Source organism: Siniperca chuatsi, linkage group LG18 (assembly GCF_020085105.1).
Source record: "Siniperca chuatsi isolate FFG_IHB_CAS linkage group LG18, ASM2008510v1, whole genome shotgun sequence".
NCBI lineage: Eukaryota > Metazoa > Chordata > Actinopteri > Centrarchiformes > Sinipercidae > Siniperca > Siniperca chuatsi.
Genome location: NC_058059.1, coordinates 8,751,602 through 8,767,516, shown reverse-complemented (window position 1 = coordinate 8,767,516; position 15,915 = coordinate 8,751,602). Strand labels below are relative to the sequence as shown.

Sequence of the window (15,915 nt, the reverse complement as noted above, 5' to 3'; positions counted from 1 at the left end):
ATGATTTCTATGTTTATATTTGTATTTTTTAAAACAATGTTCATAACAGCCCCCTTGGTGTAAACAGTAAGATCATAGCCATTTTTTTTACAATATAGTATATAAAATATATTGCTATTTATATATCAGCTTTATATTCAGAAAAATAGAAAAGATATACAGCATGAACAATTTATATTATTCAAACAAACAAGCCACTAAATACACAATGCAATATAGACTGTCAGCACAAGGTGGCAGGCTGCGTGTAGGAAATACGTAGATGACTGGTCAGCTGGTATTCTTCCTCTCCTTTCTTAACTCCTCTGTACCAGGAAGTAGATGCTACTGAATGCTCTTATAAACAAGGATGTGCACGAACAATCTCTCCATGTAATCTTCAATTTTTTTGTTGTGATGGGATAAGGTAGGGCACATCGCAACCACTAAGAATAAATCTAGATTATATAATTTTACAAAGACAGACTTTAAATAAACTCAGTAGATGGAAATACCAGCTCATTAATGTTATTATATCACTTTACATCACATCAGTGTTATTTGCTAATTTGATTTGAGCATCTCTAGCTGTGAGGCTGCATACAATTGGCTTGAACTGCTGTACTGTATGTCAGTTATTATAGGACCACTTTGTCATTGGCAGAGGTCCATTGTTGATGATGACATAGCAAATGAACTCCCAAATGTCCTCCACTTAACCTCACTCCCCTTCATCTCCTCCACTCCAGTCCTCTCCTCATGATGTCCAAGTTACTTTGTGGTATCGGGCAGGGCTGGTCATGACAGAAGGAGAAATGGCAAGCTTGGGGAATAATCTATGAACACAGGGCTGGTCAGTGGGTCTTATAGGTCCTTTTGATTTGTTATAGCAGGAAAAGGTACAGGTGTAACTTAATATTAATGAGCCAGCGTATACAAAACCTGGGCCCTGGAACTGGAATAACTAAATGGAGTGGAGCTGTTATTAACGTTATTAGTTACATCTGTGCTTTTTCTGCTATGATGTCAAAATGTATGCCCTTTTAAAAAGGAAGAAACACAAGTGATTAGCAATATCATTACAATAACACACCCTTTTGTATTGTGTACTTGAGGTTTAGCTCCAAAAATCAAGTTATTGAGTTTATTTATTTTTTAAATACAGTGTTTAGCGAAGTGACACTGCAGTATATATCAGGAAGAACAATAATAACAGATGTGAAAGGAAAGGCAAAAAGGTCCAGTAACCTTTAGTGGAAGTGAACGGCCCAGTTAACTGGTTGTGCCAATAGGTAGAATGTAGTTTTCATGCTTGGAATACCAGTGATCAGTGCAGTATTGTCTTGCATGGCCTTAAACATTACAGAAGTCATTATATTGCAGGTGCTTCTTTCCTGCAGAAACCTTACAATCCTGAGAAAAATACACAAAGTAACAGCAACATATTGCATGTTGTGTGATCCCTAATGCACAGAGCAACTGGTCTAAATTTAATATATTATTTAATTAACTGAAAATCTAAGTATTGGATCGATTCATGACATATGTCCTGTGTTTTCATTTTAAGAGTAATTCTGATCTACTTCTTCCCTGTCATTGAAGGACACATAGTCTGAAGCTGTAGCCTAGTTTTCCTTCACAAAGGTTACTTCTTTCTATACACAAATATGTCTTTCTGCACAAAACTGTTCTGGCATAGCAAAACTGAAATATTGCATAAAATGCTTCTTCCAGCAAGGCATTATAACTGTATAGGGCCTACATAACAAGATAATTCGTTCAGTGATATTTGTGTGTCTCAATGTTGCATATGATTCTGCTTTTGAAAATGTTTTTGAGTGTTGCTGCTGTGAGCATTGAGCCTGCATTCAGTCTGTCAGTGAGGAGGAGTCCCACACTTGCCTTGGGAGACGTAGCAGTCCTTGTATGGTCAGTTGTGTTGGGTATCAGGCGCTCTATCTCCATCAGCTGTGAAACTTTTACAGACAAAACAACTGTAATGTCCACTGTGACTATATTTATTGTTGTGATTTTCCTCTCCCCAAATACCAGATCAAGACAAAATAAAAAAATTCCCAGTCATGGAATGGTTTCCGGATGATTTTAACAGCACCTCCAAGCTGGGGTTTAGTTGGGGTCAAGTTCGTGAAAACAAGGCTGAAAAAGATCAGAGGAGTTAACATTTTTTAACAAGATTTATTATTAGGTTTGAGAGTTTAAATTAGATAAACATTGTTGATGTTTAGGCTATGTTTTTAGATGTTTGCTGTGTAATGTTTCTGTTTTCATTTAGCATAGATCATAATAAGAGTTTCCGAATGGTAATGAGTAAAGCAAACAGTCTGTGACACACCTCTGCTCTGGGGCCTGCATGTCCCATGAAGTGTGTTCAAATAGTCAGGCTATGTTGGATTCAATTCTGGAAAACCTGTCTCACAAAGCTCGTTATCAGCTATGAACCCAGGATATCCAATCGAGTTATGAATATATTCACTTGAAAGGGAAGTGGTAAATAGCAGATCACATGTAGCAACAACAGATCAAGAATAAGATGATTCACTCTAAAGGTAAAATGAAACTGTTAATCCCTTTGGGGAAATGAGATCATTGCAGAAGTAAATAGTGATTCACTGAGGTTAAAGATTAAGCAATCAACTATAAATAAATGTGTAATAATTAGGTTATATAGGCTAATGTATTTGGCAGAAGTTTTTTAAGTAGCTTAGGTGGAATTTGGAAAAATATTTTGTATTATTATTATGCTGAAAAACCACTGTACAACAGCTGTAACTGTTTTTATGAGGATGCAAAGAGCACTGATGGAGTATTGCAGGCAGTGGAAATAAAAAGGCTTAAATAAATTGATGGTTAATTGATGATGGAAAGTGTCTTCAAATGCCAACTACACAAACATCTGGACAATAGTAGTTATAAGTAGGAGTTAAGCTAGCTAATGTTATGCTAACTGAATGCGAACAAAACATCAGCTAATCATGCATAATTTATCTACCAGTATCTAGCAAAATGAAACACAAATTTAGCTACCTTTGTGTCTGACTGTATACTGCGACATTTCGTGTTTTATTCACTGTGTAGTGTTTTGTGTTAGTTCAGCAGTTATTTTTGACACTTAGCATTGCTGTAATGTTAGTTTACATGTTGGGAAATAATGAAAAGTAATCCCGACCATGTTGAAATTAAAGTTTAACCGAGTTACAACGAGTTGAACGTGTTGAGACTACCTAGCTAGATGGGTGGTGACGGTGGCCAAATTGTTTTTCCTAGGATGACCCGCCCTACTCTGCCTCTGATTGGCTAGTACTCATTGCCTTCATTGATTGGGTTGGTTAGGTTTAGGCAAGAGGAGTGGGATTGGTTAGGGTTAGGGTAAGAATATCAGGGTAAGACAATCAGAGGCTGAGTAGGGTGGGTCATGACTTCCTAGGAAGCCAACCTAGAAAAAAAAATATTGCATACAGGTGATGGTTGGTATAAAGTATAAAGTATTTCTGATTCTGATCCTCCAAAAATGGCTGACTTGCTGTTTATGACGTCACATTCCCATTCCCTTAAGCTAACCTCACTATAACTTTGTTATAGTTCCACTTAGCTTGTGGATACTTTCTTTATAGTTTTTTTTTTTTTTAAAGAGAAATTTGATGAAACTGGCATAACATTAGCGTTAAACACCACTTGCCAAACAGCGTAAAATCTCAGCCTTTGTGTTTAGTCCATCTCTTGGTTTAGCAGTGGCTGTGGATGCTATACATACTGAATTTAAGAGTGGTAAATAAAAGTAATTAATTTGGTAAAAGTATGTAAGTAACATTAGTAAAATGTACTGAAAGTAACAAAAGTAGAAGTACTCAATGCAGACTAATGCCCCCTGTGATTTTAGACTATCATTGAATTGTTAATACTGAGACATAAATGAAAAATCAATATAAGTAGAATTTACTGTTGTTGTTGGTCAAGGTGGAGCTAATTTAAGTTGATTTATATACTGTTTAGTAGTTTAATCTAATCTGACATTGCTTCATATTTTATAAGCTCATTGGATGTAAAATTTTTATTTCTAGAGTAACTAATAACTATAGATGTCAAATAAATGTTGTGGAGTTAAAACTACAATTGTTCCCTCTGAATTGTGGTGGAGTAGAATATAGTGGGATAAAATGGAAATACTTAGTTATATTAGACCACTGGTGAGCAAAGGCATTAATTTCCCCTCCCTGAATGTGGCACATGATGAATATATGAACTCACTGCTTACATCATATAAACTGGTTAAATAATCTCTACTTTGTTCATCCTTGATGAACTCTGCCAAGAAAGTCATAACACATCACAAACAGGGTACAAGTAACAAACACTCTCTTCTTTTGTCTGACGTTTGAGAGCCCGTAAGTGTGGCCCTAAAAATTCCTTGGAGAGATGATTCCCCAGATGGTCGGAAAATATGCTCTGTGTAAACAGCCATCTCTACTCCCATCACAACCTAGACAGTCGTCCGACACTATGACCATCTAGGTAGCATATTTGCACTCAGTCCAAGATGACAAGATGTACAAGCATTAGAGCATTACGCCTGGAAAAAGTCTAATAAATCTCCTCATACTAATGTCTGTGTACAGATATAAATAGAACTGAAAACTGTATAGAAAGGTTTAATATTACAATACTAGTCTAATCAGACTAAAACACTAAATACATGTTAATAGATTCGAATTAAATGTTTAAAAAAGCATGAAAATAAGCAGAAGTTACAAATCTATCCACTGAAAAACCAACATCTTTTAAAAATGTAAATATTAGACTTGACATAAATCTTTCTTGACATATCAGCCCATCATCTGCTACCCCACTGACTATTAATAAACCTTTGTGTCTCTGTGAAGCCTACCAGAGGTCTACGGTTTCAAATGGTCCGAACAAAACATCTGTATTTTTCACTTTGTACATTTTTTCTTACTGATCCTGCAGTTCTGGTCCTGACAAGAAGCCTAAATCACTCCCCAGAGCTTTAAGGGAGGCCACACTTAGGCCCATATTGGAGCCATTTCCTGTCTCTGGAGTGGGCAAAGAGTTGACCCTTAGTGTCCCCTCTATATAAACGCACAGGAACACACACACATACACACACTGTTTTAAGACAACACCCCCACAGAGAGAACTAGGGGAGTCACTTACCATTGCACTGCAGTAAGTGAATTATAGAATCTCTCAATTGGCCGCTACACTAGGCTCAATCTCACTGGAGAATAATGGCTGAGAAAATATAATTATATTTAATAGCTTGTGATATTAAAAAGCCCCAGTGAGGCTGAGAAAAAGCAGAATCACAATTTTGGGATTATATGTAGAGGGCTCGAAAAGGAAGACCCTATCAGTTTTCTTGAAGCTTACAGTTACAATAATAAGAAACAAGATAGGAAAATAGGCCTATGGAAATAACTGAAGTATAAAAGGTCACATCTGCAAATTTCTCCGCGGCTGATATTGTTTCTCTGTTTTGAACTGGTGTGAAACAGAAGCTCGGTGCAATTCATAGTGCGATTATGAAAGCAGCACGTCCATCCAAGGACATGCTGGCTTAGAGGCCAGGTGGGCTAAATAAGGCGGTACGCCATACACACAGACAACTGTAAGAATACTAAACAAAAAAGAGTGAAAGAGAAAGAATAATGAGGTGAAAGAAAGAAAGCACCAAAAGAATGTCTGTTTCAACATCTGCTCCAACTCGGCACAATTACTGGAAGTGCTTTGCCTTTGCTCCATTCACAATGACATGAATAATATACAGAACAATGAGGCAATACATCTACAGCGTATAATGCAATTGACCAAATAATAATTTTACTTCACAGCGGAGGCTGTATTGAAAGCCTTGTATCTAGGACACAGATCAGTCAATGGACAAAGGAAGTCTTTTATCACATGCATTTGGCTGAATAAAGTCGTTGTCCCAGGATCAGCTTGTTGGACTAATCGTGTTTAACATTTATTTACTTGTAACAATTAAAGCTAAGTCTAAAGCTAGAGTTAGCTTGATTAAAATTGCTGGTAAATTTGTTTGTTTAAAGTGCCTGTAATCGATATTTTTGTGAAAGGGGTCGCTTGTTGTGATGAACCTACTGAAAATTATCACCTGAATCTGGAGCGCCCCTCGGCTTTACGGAGCTTTATAGTGAGTTTCAGCTCATTGTTTAGCTCTCTGGCCCACAACTTTACTGTTTTTTGTTCCAGCTGTACTTTACCTGCTCAGCACCAAACAGCAGACAGACACAATTAGTGACTAACTGGTGAACACAGTGGAGCATTTAGCAGCTAAAGGGCCAGATATCTCTGTCAGAAGTTGGTGGAGACCAAAAACAGCTAAAAGAGAGTGAATATTGGACTTACATTCATCAGGTGGCCAGAAACATGGAGTGATGTTTCTCTGTAACTGCTGGATGTGTAAATACACGTTTTGCTCACAAATTCAACACATCAACTTAAAAGGTGATACTATGTCAATGTTGCATTTGCAACTTGCTTCTGCCCGGTGGTTGCCATAAAAATCAGTTATTGCAGGTTTAAGTATTGTTAAAGCCAGACTATGTAAAGTTTGCTCAACAGCAGCCATTGTGGCTTCAAGTGACATTAATGCTAAAATGCTAAACTACTGTAATAGAAGCACAAGTGGAGAAGAATCATTAGCCAAGATTAGCTACTGGTCACACCCGTCATGTAAGGCTGTAGCAGCAAAAAAAGCAGAAATTCAACTTTTCATTTGAAAGATGAAGGATGAATTATTTCTTCTTTTAAAAAGTTACATAGTCTCGCTTTAACATAAAAAAGACGTGTGTGTGTGTGTTTTGTGGGGCTAGATCAGTGTGTAGGATCCTTTTATATTGTATTTCACAAACTAATAGTCATCATTATTTTTACAACCAAAAATGAAAATGTGCCTTTTCTATTTAGCCTCCAGATTTGTGTGATCCTCCCTTTCCTCTGTTCTCCCTGGTAGATTTCTGCAGGAAGCCTTTAACAATGGGACCCCTCCAGAGGTTCTGAAACCCAGCTGTAAGAAACTCTAGACAAACATAGTAGAGAGTACAGTCTATGGTACAGACACACACATGTGACCACATTTATATTTGCACGTACACACACACACACATCTAAAGTATGCACAGAGAAAGTCAGCATGCAGACATCCATTAACTTGAACATTAAATAAAACCTTCCATTGTTAGTATGAAGAAACTACTGACCTGACAGGAGACCAACATCGTTCAGTCTTCTGTTTAGCATGTAAAGACCGGGAACAGCTGATGAACCAGCAGCACAGCTGATCTCAAAGTGAGCGCTTGGTTTATTTGCTCAGCAGAAGTGATGGAGTAGTCAAGACACCCCTGCTCAGTTTAAGGCAAAACAACCAGTGGTGGAAAATAAATCAATATATTTAGGGAAACATTGTACTTTTTACTCCACTACACTCATTTGACAGCTATTGTTACTAGTTACTTTTCAGATTAAGATTTTACATGATAAACACATGTTCAATTTAAATGACACATTATTACAGATTAACCTGCCGCAACAGTATATAACGTAGTTATATTAGCTCCAGCTTGACAAACTACAACAATAAAATGCTACTTCCACATTAATGCATCAGTAACCATCATTCATTATTATTATATATAACAATATAGCATTCAACGGGCCCGTTTGTCTGCATAAAAAAGACCTGGAATGCAGAACATTTACTTGTAATAGAGTATTTTCACCCAATTGTATTGCTACTTTTAATTAAGTAAAAGCTCTGAAAACTTCTTGCACCACTGAAAACAACATAAAAGTTCCTCAAGTGTTGTAAATACTCTGGTTCACTGCAAATTTAGACAATGCCAGCTAGTAATCCTGACCATATGACTTTTTGTGCTTTTCACTATTTGTGGTCAGAGGCCAACCGAAAACACGGCATTTGTGGTTGAAAAAGTCAAGTCAAAGTGAACACGATGAGGAGGCATGGAGACCTTATGATCCTAATCATCATCTGGTTACCCAAGGGGAGGTAGAGTACAGACGGGTCAAACACATATGAGCACACACACACGATATTCCCACTGAGTACCACCAGCATATACCTGAAAAGATCCGACCCCCTGAGGGCCTGAACTGGAGCATTTGTGCCCTTCTCAGCCTCTGAAATCATATTCACCACAGAAGACCTGTCAAAGTCACCAAAACTAAATCTGTCAAAAATGTATTTCCTCACAGTTTTGACACGGGTATTCATAAACAAAAGGTAAACTGCCAACAAAGTTGAAGCCCCTTGGCCTCTACACTGTCACTTTTACAAAGTGCCTGGCAGAATGTTTTATGCAGACAGTAACATAATCTCCTGTTCACTGTACTTTACTGCTGCATGTAGTGTAGAGTTCCTGATGTGGGTGTCTTATGAATATTTCGCTGACAGTGTTCAGCTTTACCACCTGTGACAGCCAACTGCTGTAAAAGTGCTTCATGTAGTCTTGCTGTATAGTTCTACTGCCTACAAAACAGATAAATATAATAATCTAGAATTAATTTCACACTTAATTATTAGGAATGGAATTCGTTCAATAAGATTAGAAGTAAATTAACCAATTTGAAGGAGGAGGACCAATAACTATTTCAATGCACATATGGGCATGTAAGTATTGCTTACATGCCCATATGTGCATTAAAGACAGATTTTTTAAAAGGTGAACCTATCCTTTAAACTCTACTGTAGGTTCGTAATAGCAGAGGATTATACGATTAATGGTAGACAACCATTTACACAACTTGTGATTTTTAATTATCCACACCTTCTCAGACTGTTACTGTTAGCTCCTGCTGATACCATCATGTGCTGCATAAAATTAAACGCTATCGCTATGAAAGTACAGGCCCATATATTAATCTCTCACTCTGTGTGCGTAAGCCTCGCTGCCAGTTGCATAAGGAATCAACTCAACTGTTCCTAAATTGATTCTGAGAGTAAAATTTAGTAGATGTACATAGTGTTTATGTTCAGTCCTCTATGTACTTGATTACTAAATGTATTCCTGAATTTCAAAATGTCCTCCGTGAAAAAGACCTATTAAGAATTTACTTCTGCTATGTCTTTTGTGCAACTACCCTCTCAATATTTGTAAAACATGGTAAGTGAATGACACGTGGTGTTTCACCTTCATACCAACTTCTTTGTGCGGCCTCTGAAACATAGATTGAGCTTCGTCTCCATTTTGCAAATAATGGCAAGTTCAGAAAGGTGGTGGGTGGACTACAGTGGACTACTGTAAAACTGTACTGTCTTCTTCTTGAAAGGTCAATGACTGGCGGATTCAAAGGTCAGTTTATTCAAAATTAAAAAACTGGACCATGCAGAACTCTTCCTTGTGCTCAATTGTAAACATAACTTTAGGAATCAACCTTGGGGGTCCCCATCGTCGTCACCCCCCACTTATGTCTCCTCCCATGTCTACCATGCTGTCATGTCAGATGTCACGCCAAAAAGTGACTGCACTCTGAGCAGAATATGATATCCTCCAATCACAATGGCTGTATGACATGCCAAGAATGTGATGCCACATACTGGAAACAACTGTGCATGTGTGTGCACATGCCTATTGATCTACATGTAAGCACGTCTGTCTACTGGGACAAAAAGGAAAAGTCATTATAGCAGTTCATTCTTCAATAACTGATTCTCACAGTATCAAAGGCTACATGATAGAACTTTTTGAAAGGAGAATTGGTGTGAAACTGCATGCAGGGCGTGACTTCAGACCAGTTTTGGCACCCATCATTTTTTAAACAATCCATTCCATTGAGTGAAGCCCCACCAAACTTCCTGTATACTGACACCAGTGTCTGGGGACAAAGCACATTCCTGTAATTGTCAGGCAGTCACAGTCATACACAACAAAACCCTGAAACATAATGGCTTCCTCCAACTTTTGACTCTACTTCCACAACAATGCTGCTTAGTCTTGTTAGAGTACACAGGAAGAAACAAGACATAGTCTATAGTCATGGTAGCGGCTCTGTGAGGCTATACACACATGCACAGCGGTGCTTTGAGCTAAATGCTAACATCAGCATGCTAACATGCTCACAATGACAACATGCTGAAGTTAAGCAGGCAAATTGTTTACCATGTTCACCATCTTTAGCGTGTTAGCATGCTAACATTTACTAATTAGCACTAAACACAAAGTCCAGCTGAAGCTGATGGGAATTATTTTTGCAGGTAATTGGTCATAAACCAAAGTATTGGACACATTTTGACCTGGTGATAACACTTAGTTAATAAAATCCATCCTGAGGACAACATGAATGTCTGTACAAAATTTCATTTCAAATTTCAGTCAAAGCTGCAAATGTCAACTTCATTGTTGCACTAGAAGGGTATCACCAAAAGTCTGTAGGATTCATCCTCTGGGGATGATTAATGTCTGTATTAAATTGTGTGCCAAAACACCTAGTAGATGTTGAGATATTTAACTGAACTGAAAAGTAAAAAATTGGATCTGCTGATGGTGCTAGCAAAAGTCAGAGGATTACCAGTGATTAGACCTCAATCACTGGTAATCCTCTGACTTTTGAAAGATGTCAATCCATCCAATAGTTGTTGAGCCATTTCACAAAAATAAAAGACTAAAAACATATGGGGGTGTTTGGAGGAAAAATCAGGGGAAGCAGTTTGGATGAAAGTGGTGAACCAACTGACCGATTTACTTTGCCATCCCTAGAGCCACACCGCTAGCATGACTAAAAATGTTTCAAATAAACAGCTGTGCATCTCAGTCTCTCTGCATTTGTGGCTGATAGGAATTTACTAATTTATTACATGTCAATTAAAAATGTATTCTTAAAGGCAGAATTGAAATTATATTACATGGCATTACATGACATGAGGGCTCAAATATGCAAACGCATGTGTTAGGGAATTTCAATGTTATACATGACTACTCTCAGCAGAGAACAAGGATTCGCCACTGTTGTAATAGATGGCAGAGGTGCCCACTGTGTCTGGAAGACAGAGAGCCAGTGGCCAGGCTGTAATTGACACTCTGACTCGGTGTTGACGGAGTCAAAGGGTCGAGACCCTGTGCTGGCCCTCTGTTGAGTGAAGTGAAGCTCCAGGTCCTGTCAGCAACACAGAGAGGGGAGATAGAGCACCAGAATGGAGGAGACTGAAAAGACCTCTAATTGCTGCCCACATGTGTCAGATTGTTTTTGCCTGCCCAGGGGGGATTGGAGGGTGACATTGAAGATAGTGTGCTAATTTCTACACACATGCTCCCGTGCAGGCATCAGAGTCTGAACTGGGAATTAAGAATTAAGGGATTGACCAGTTTAAAGTGGCTTTTTGAGCATATGTAATACATCCCCTCCTTTAACTTTCTTGTCTTTACACTTCATAAAATAATCTATATGCATTTCTATCAATTCCAAATCTTGATAATTTTAGTATGTATTGATAATAATAAACATTATTTATAGAGCACTTATCAAAACAAAGTATATAGTTCTTCACAGACAGAAATAAAATACCACAGTGAATGATAAAATACACAAAAACCAATAAAATAAACAGATAGCTCAGATAAGATCAAGATATGCTTTCTGATAAAAATGCGTTTTGAGAAGAGACTTAAAAGAAGACACTGACTCAGCCAACCTAATTTCTTCAGGCAAGTTGTTCCAGAGCCTTGGGGCCCTGATGGCAAAAGCTCTGTCCCCCTTAGTTTTCATCCTGGACTCAGGAACAGACAGAAGACCCCTGCCCGAAGATCTCAAGATACGTAAAGGTTCATAAGGGATTAAAAGGTCTAAAATGTAATCTGGAGCCAGGCCATGAAGAGCCTTAAAAGTAATCAGTAAGATCTTAAAATCAATCCTAAAATAAACAGGGAGCCAATGTAAAGAGGCTAAAACAGGTGTGATGTGGTCGTACCTCTTGGTCCTGGTTAAAAGCCTGGCAGCTGAGTTCTGTACAGTCTGCAGTCGTTTCAAAGTTTTTTGATTAAGACAAGTGAACAGACTGTTACAGTAATCAAGGTGTGAGGAGATAAAAGCCTGCACAACAGTTTCTGATCTGATCTTTTGTACTGATGATTGAACCCAGACAGTATAATACCCATCCAAGTCACTTGACATGTTGATGACTCTTCAAACATTTGTTATAGTCACATAATTAGTATAAATGAATAAATAAAAGAAAGGATAGTGAACGCAGGCACAAGAGTGTGGACTATAGGGGGTTAACTCGAGATGTTTCCATTTGCTCTGGTTAATGTTAAAGTTCAAAACATAGTCAAATGCTGTTCTCATCAAAGAGGAATCAGTAAGGATGGATCTGCTTTCTTTCACACTGAGCTGACAGAGGACTTTCTTTCTTCCATGAAGTTCACCCCCTGTGGTATTGCTAAGTCACGCTTGCAAGCAACCACCCGTGCTGCTAAGATCACAGTCATGCAGCATAACCACGAGGATGTAGTCTTGCACATTTATTGCCTTCACTGTTAGTTGAAGATTAAAATACAGAAGCACAAGTCAGACTAAGTCACACTACAACAATGTAGAGCCAACATGTCCTTATATGGCAATGAGCTGCCATATTTGTCCTATCATGAATACAGCTCCTGACTGCAGAGACAAACTGAGGAAGCTTAATTGGCTGTACATTGTTCTGGTTTTGTTAACGATGTAAATAGAAAAGAAACTTCCTCTTTGAGTATCTTTACATTGTGATTGTCCACACATCATTTATTAAATCATTGTATTAAATATTGACTACTAACAGTTTCAATTAGTAAAAAAATGTCCAGGAAAATGAATGAACTGTCACATTACAAAATATAATTTTGGTTCTTGAAGGTCTTTAAAAGGAGCACTCCACAGATTTTACTCACAAAAGTCAGTTTACTTGTCATGGGACGCCTGTGAAAACAGTTGCATATGTTCTGTAGCTCTGGAGGAGCTTTGTCAAGTCTGAGAAAATAACTCCTGAGGTTGTTATCAGGGTTATCTTAGCTTGAGCTTGGGAACAACACATTTATAACAGAAAACTTACAAACTACAAACTGCTTACAAACTGCTCTTGTGGAGTATAAAAGACATTTACCAGACAGGAATGGTTTAACGAAAAGATTATTGGTTGTATTACAGGAAATATGGGATCCAGGGTTTTTGAAGCTTGATATTATGGACTAAAAGTCACAATATCTCACCTTCTGCTACTTAGATGTTGAGCATTCTTGTTTTAAAGTTGCATTAATATAAATTTTTTGGCCACTTGGAGGCAGCAGAACAAGCTGTAAACACAGCACAGACATGACCTTTTAAAGTTTTTATGGGAAACGTTAGCAAACAGCTGCCTATTTACACATCCAACAGACACAAAGCATCATTAGCAATAATTTGTAGTCGTGTTTCTGTCCATCTGACAAATGTAAGCCTGATATTCACTCTTCTATTATCTCTGTTTTTGATCTCCACCAACTCTTGAGGGAAATATCTGTCTTTTTAGCTGCTAAATGCTCCACTATGTTCACCAGCTAGTCGTTAACTGTGTCTGTCTGCTGTTTAGTGCGGGGCAGGTAGTGTGCAGTGGATTTATCAGAGTGTTTTTACTAAAAATAGCTGCCTGCTGTGGCTGGACGAGGGTGATGAGAGCTGTGAGAGTGAACCAAAACAGTGAAGTTGCGGGTCGTAATGTTGATAAGTGCAACTTTAATCTGTCCCTTGTAAGTCACTCGACTTTAAAGAAGTAAATGGCTGGAGTGTCCCTTTAAGGGCTAATTTGTGTTAAAATATATTAGTTAAACATAGTCTCAAAGTTCTAGGTATCAGAGAATACCATACATAGTATATGTTTACTGTGAGCTGTCATCTACCTTTACACACAAGCACTATCCTGTTGTATACATTACAGATTCCTTAGATGCTCACTGTAAATAGCTTTCACTGGAGGGAAAAGGTTGTTATTGGTCAAGGTTTAATCTTTAGCATGACCCAGTGATGGAATCAGTCTGCAAATAAATATTGTCTGTCAGACTCTATACACCAAGCTAATTTCCTTCACTTAAGGGGATTTACTGGGCCTGGGATACACAGTTTGTCTTCATTACCTTAGTGCCTTACACTGCAGAAAGCATCTCAGAAAAGCTACAATGATTGGAGAATGTGAATGTTTTTAGAATATTTTGTTCAAATTAAGTTTTTGTGATACTGAATGAAGATGCCTTTGATTAAGGACCCTGAGAGCCTTGTATTTTGTCCACTCCTAATGCTCTCTTCCTGTCTGCATGTATACAGACATTTGGGGGGGGGGGGAACACATTATAACAGACTTCCATGGCTAATAGAGGAATATAGTATGTCAGAGAGAAAGGCAGGGGACAGAGGGAGAAAGGGAAGGAAACTGTGTAGAGGTAAAAAATGAAAACATTGAGTATCAGTTCTACACTCTATGCATTGTTACCAGGAGAGAAAAAAGCATATTAGGGGGCCGAGGTGTGTAAAAGGATGAGGAATGGGGGAGATGGGTGGAGAAGTCTTCCTGAGTTTCAGTCAGAGATATCTGAAGACAGGAAGGACTCCTGTAAACTGTCTCATTCACTGGGAGTTCCTGCGATCCTGTCTGAGACAGATGTGTGTCTTTGTTTACATGTAAAGTGTCCATGTGTTGTTGTTGCGTCTGTGCCATACAGTGTGCGTATGAATAGTTACATAATAAGGAAAGCTACAACAGGATATACTGTACGTATAGTAAATGGCTCATTCTGCATGCTAGCTGATGAAATGATCTTCATGTTTGTTGTTCTTTGTATATAGATACTCATAATATTTACACACACAAATGGAGAAGGATAACAGTGGTTCTGCTACTCAGTGATTGAAGAAATGGATACAGGTGTTTGTGTTGTCACCAAGTCGTTTTTGTGCCTAAACCTAACCAAACCTTAACCATAGCATTGTCACTGTCACAGGGTTGTGGGAGAGTGGCAACAGGAGGACACAAATGCAGACAAAGGCAACAGGATGACTTCAGTGACCAAAAATAGCTTACAGGCAGGTACAGGCAGGTAGGTCAAGGTCCAAGTGACAGAAACTTGAATGCAAAAACACAAGGTCAGACAGGAACACAGCAACAAGGACAAACTGGCAAGGTAACAAAGGATCTGGGCTGATATATGTAGTGAGTAACTGATGAGGGAAGTGAGCAGGTGAATGAGGAAGTCTGGTAAAAAAAGTCTGAGGGCATCTGGTGGACAGGTAGGGAATGGCACTAAATGGTTTTGAGGAAGTGGGAACAGGTGTGTAGTCCGAGGGCATCTGGTGGATGGATGGAAAATGGCAATGAAGGGGCCTGGGGAATAGGGAACGTGGCTGGAGAGGAGGGACAGAGAGACAGACTGTGACAGTCACATCATAAAATGAATTTATTTTTTAAACAGTTTGAAAGAGTTTTTCTGGAAGTGCGTATTTTTTCCCTCCATTGGCTGATAGGGGGTTGCAATGCTAGCTGTTGATTACCAGTGGTTGCTAAGGTGTCAGTAGGCATTTGTGATGTAAATACTTGTGGATGTCACGATGTTTTTTCCTACTTGTTAGTCCCTCTAAGAGGTTGATACCAGCGGTTTTCTCACCAGTAGTTCGATGTGCCGTAAACCTGCCATCAGAGGCTTTGTATGTTCTACTTGTGAACTATTTCAAGACAATTATAATAACACCTAACTAGTGCAAAATCACTAAGCTTCAGATAATTTTACAGCTCTATTACAGGATAATGGAAAGGACTGTGAAAACACTGCCCAGGTATCATATTAAGTGAACCTCTTATAGCTCTGAGTATGATACTGTTTTTTGCATAGGGTAACATTGCACTTGTATAGTTGGTTGTAAACGGGG

At 38.4% G+C, this 15,915-nt stretch overlaps 1 protein-coding gene across 1 annotated transcript in view; it reads left to right on the top strand.

Moving 5' to 3' along the window:
* itga1 (integrin, alpha 1) overlaps window positions 1–15,915 on the top strand; it is a 73,330-nt gene that overhangs the window by 1,723 nt on the left and 55,692 nt on the right. The gene's annotated exons all lie outside the window — the stretch shown is intronic.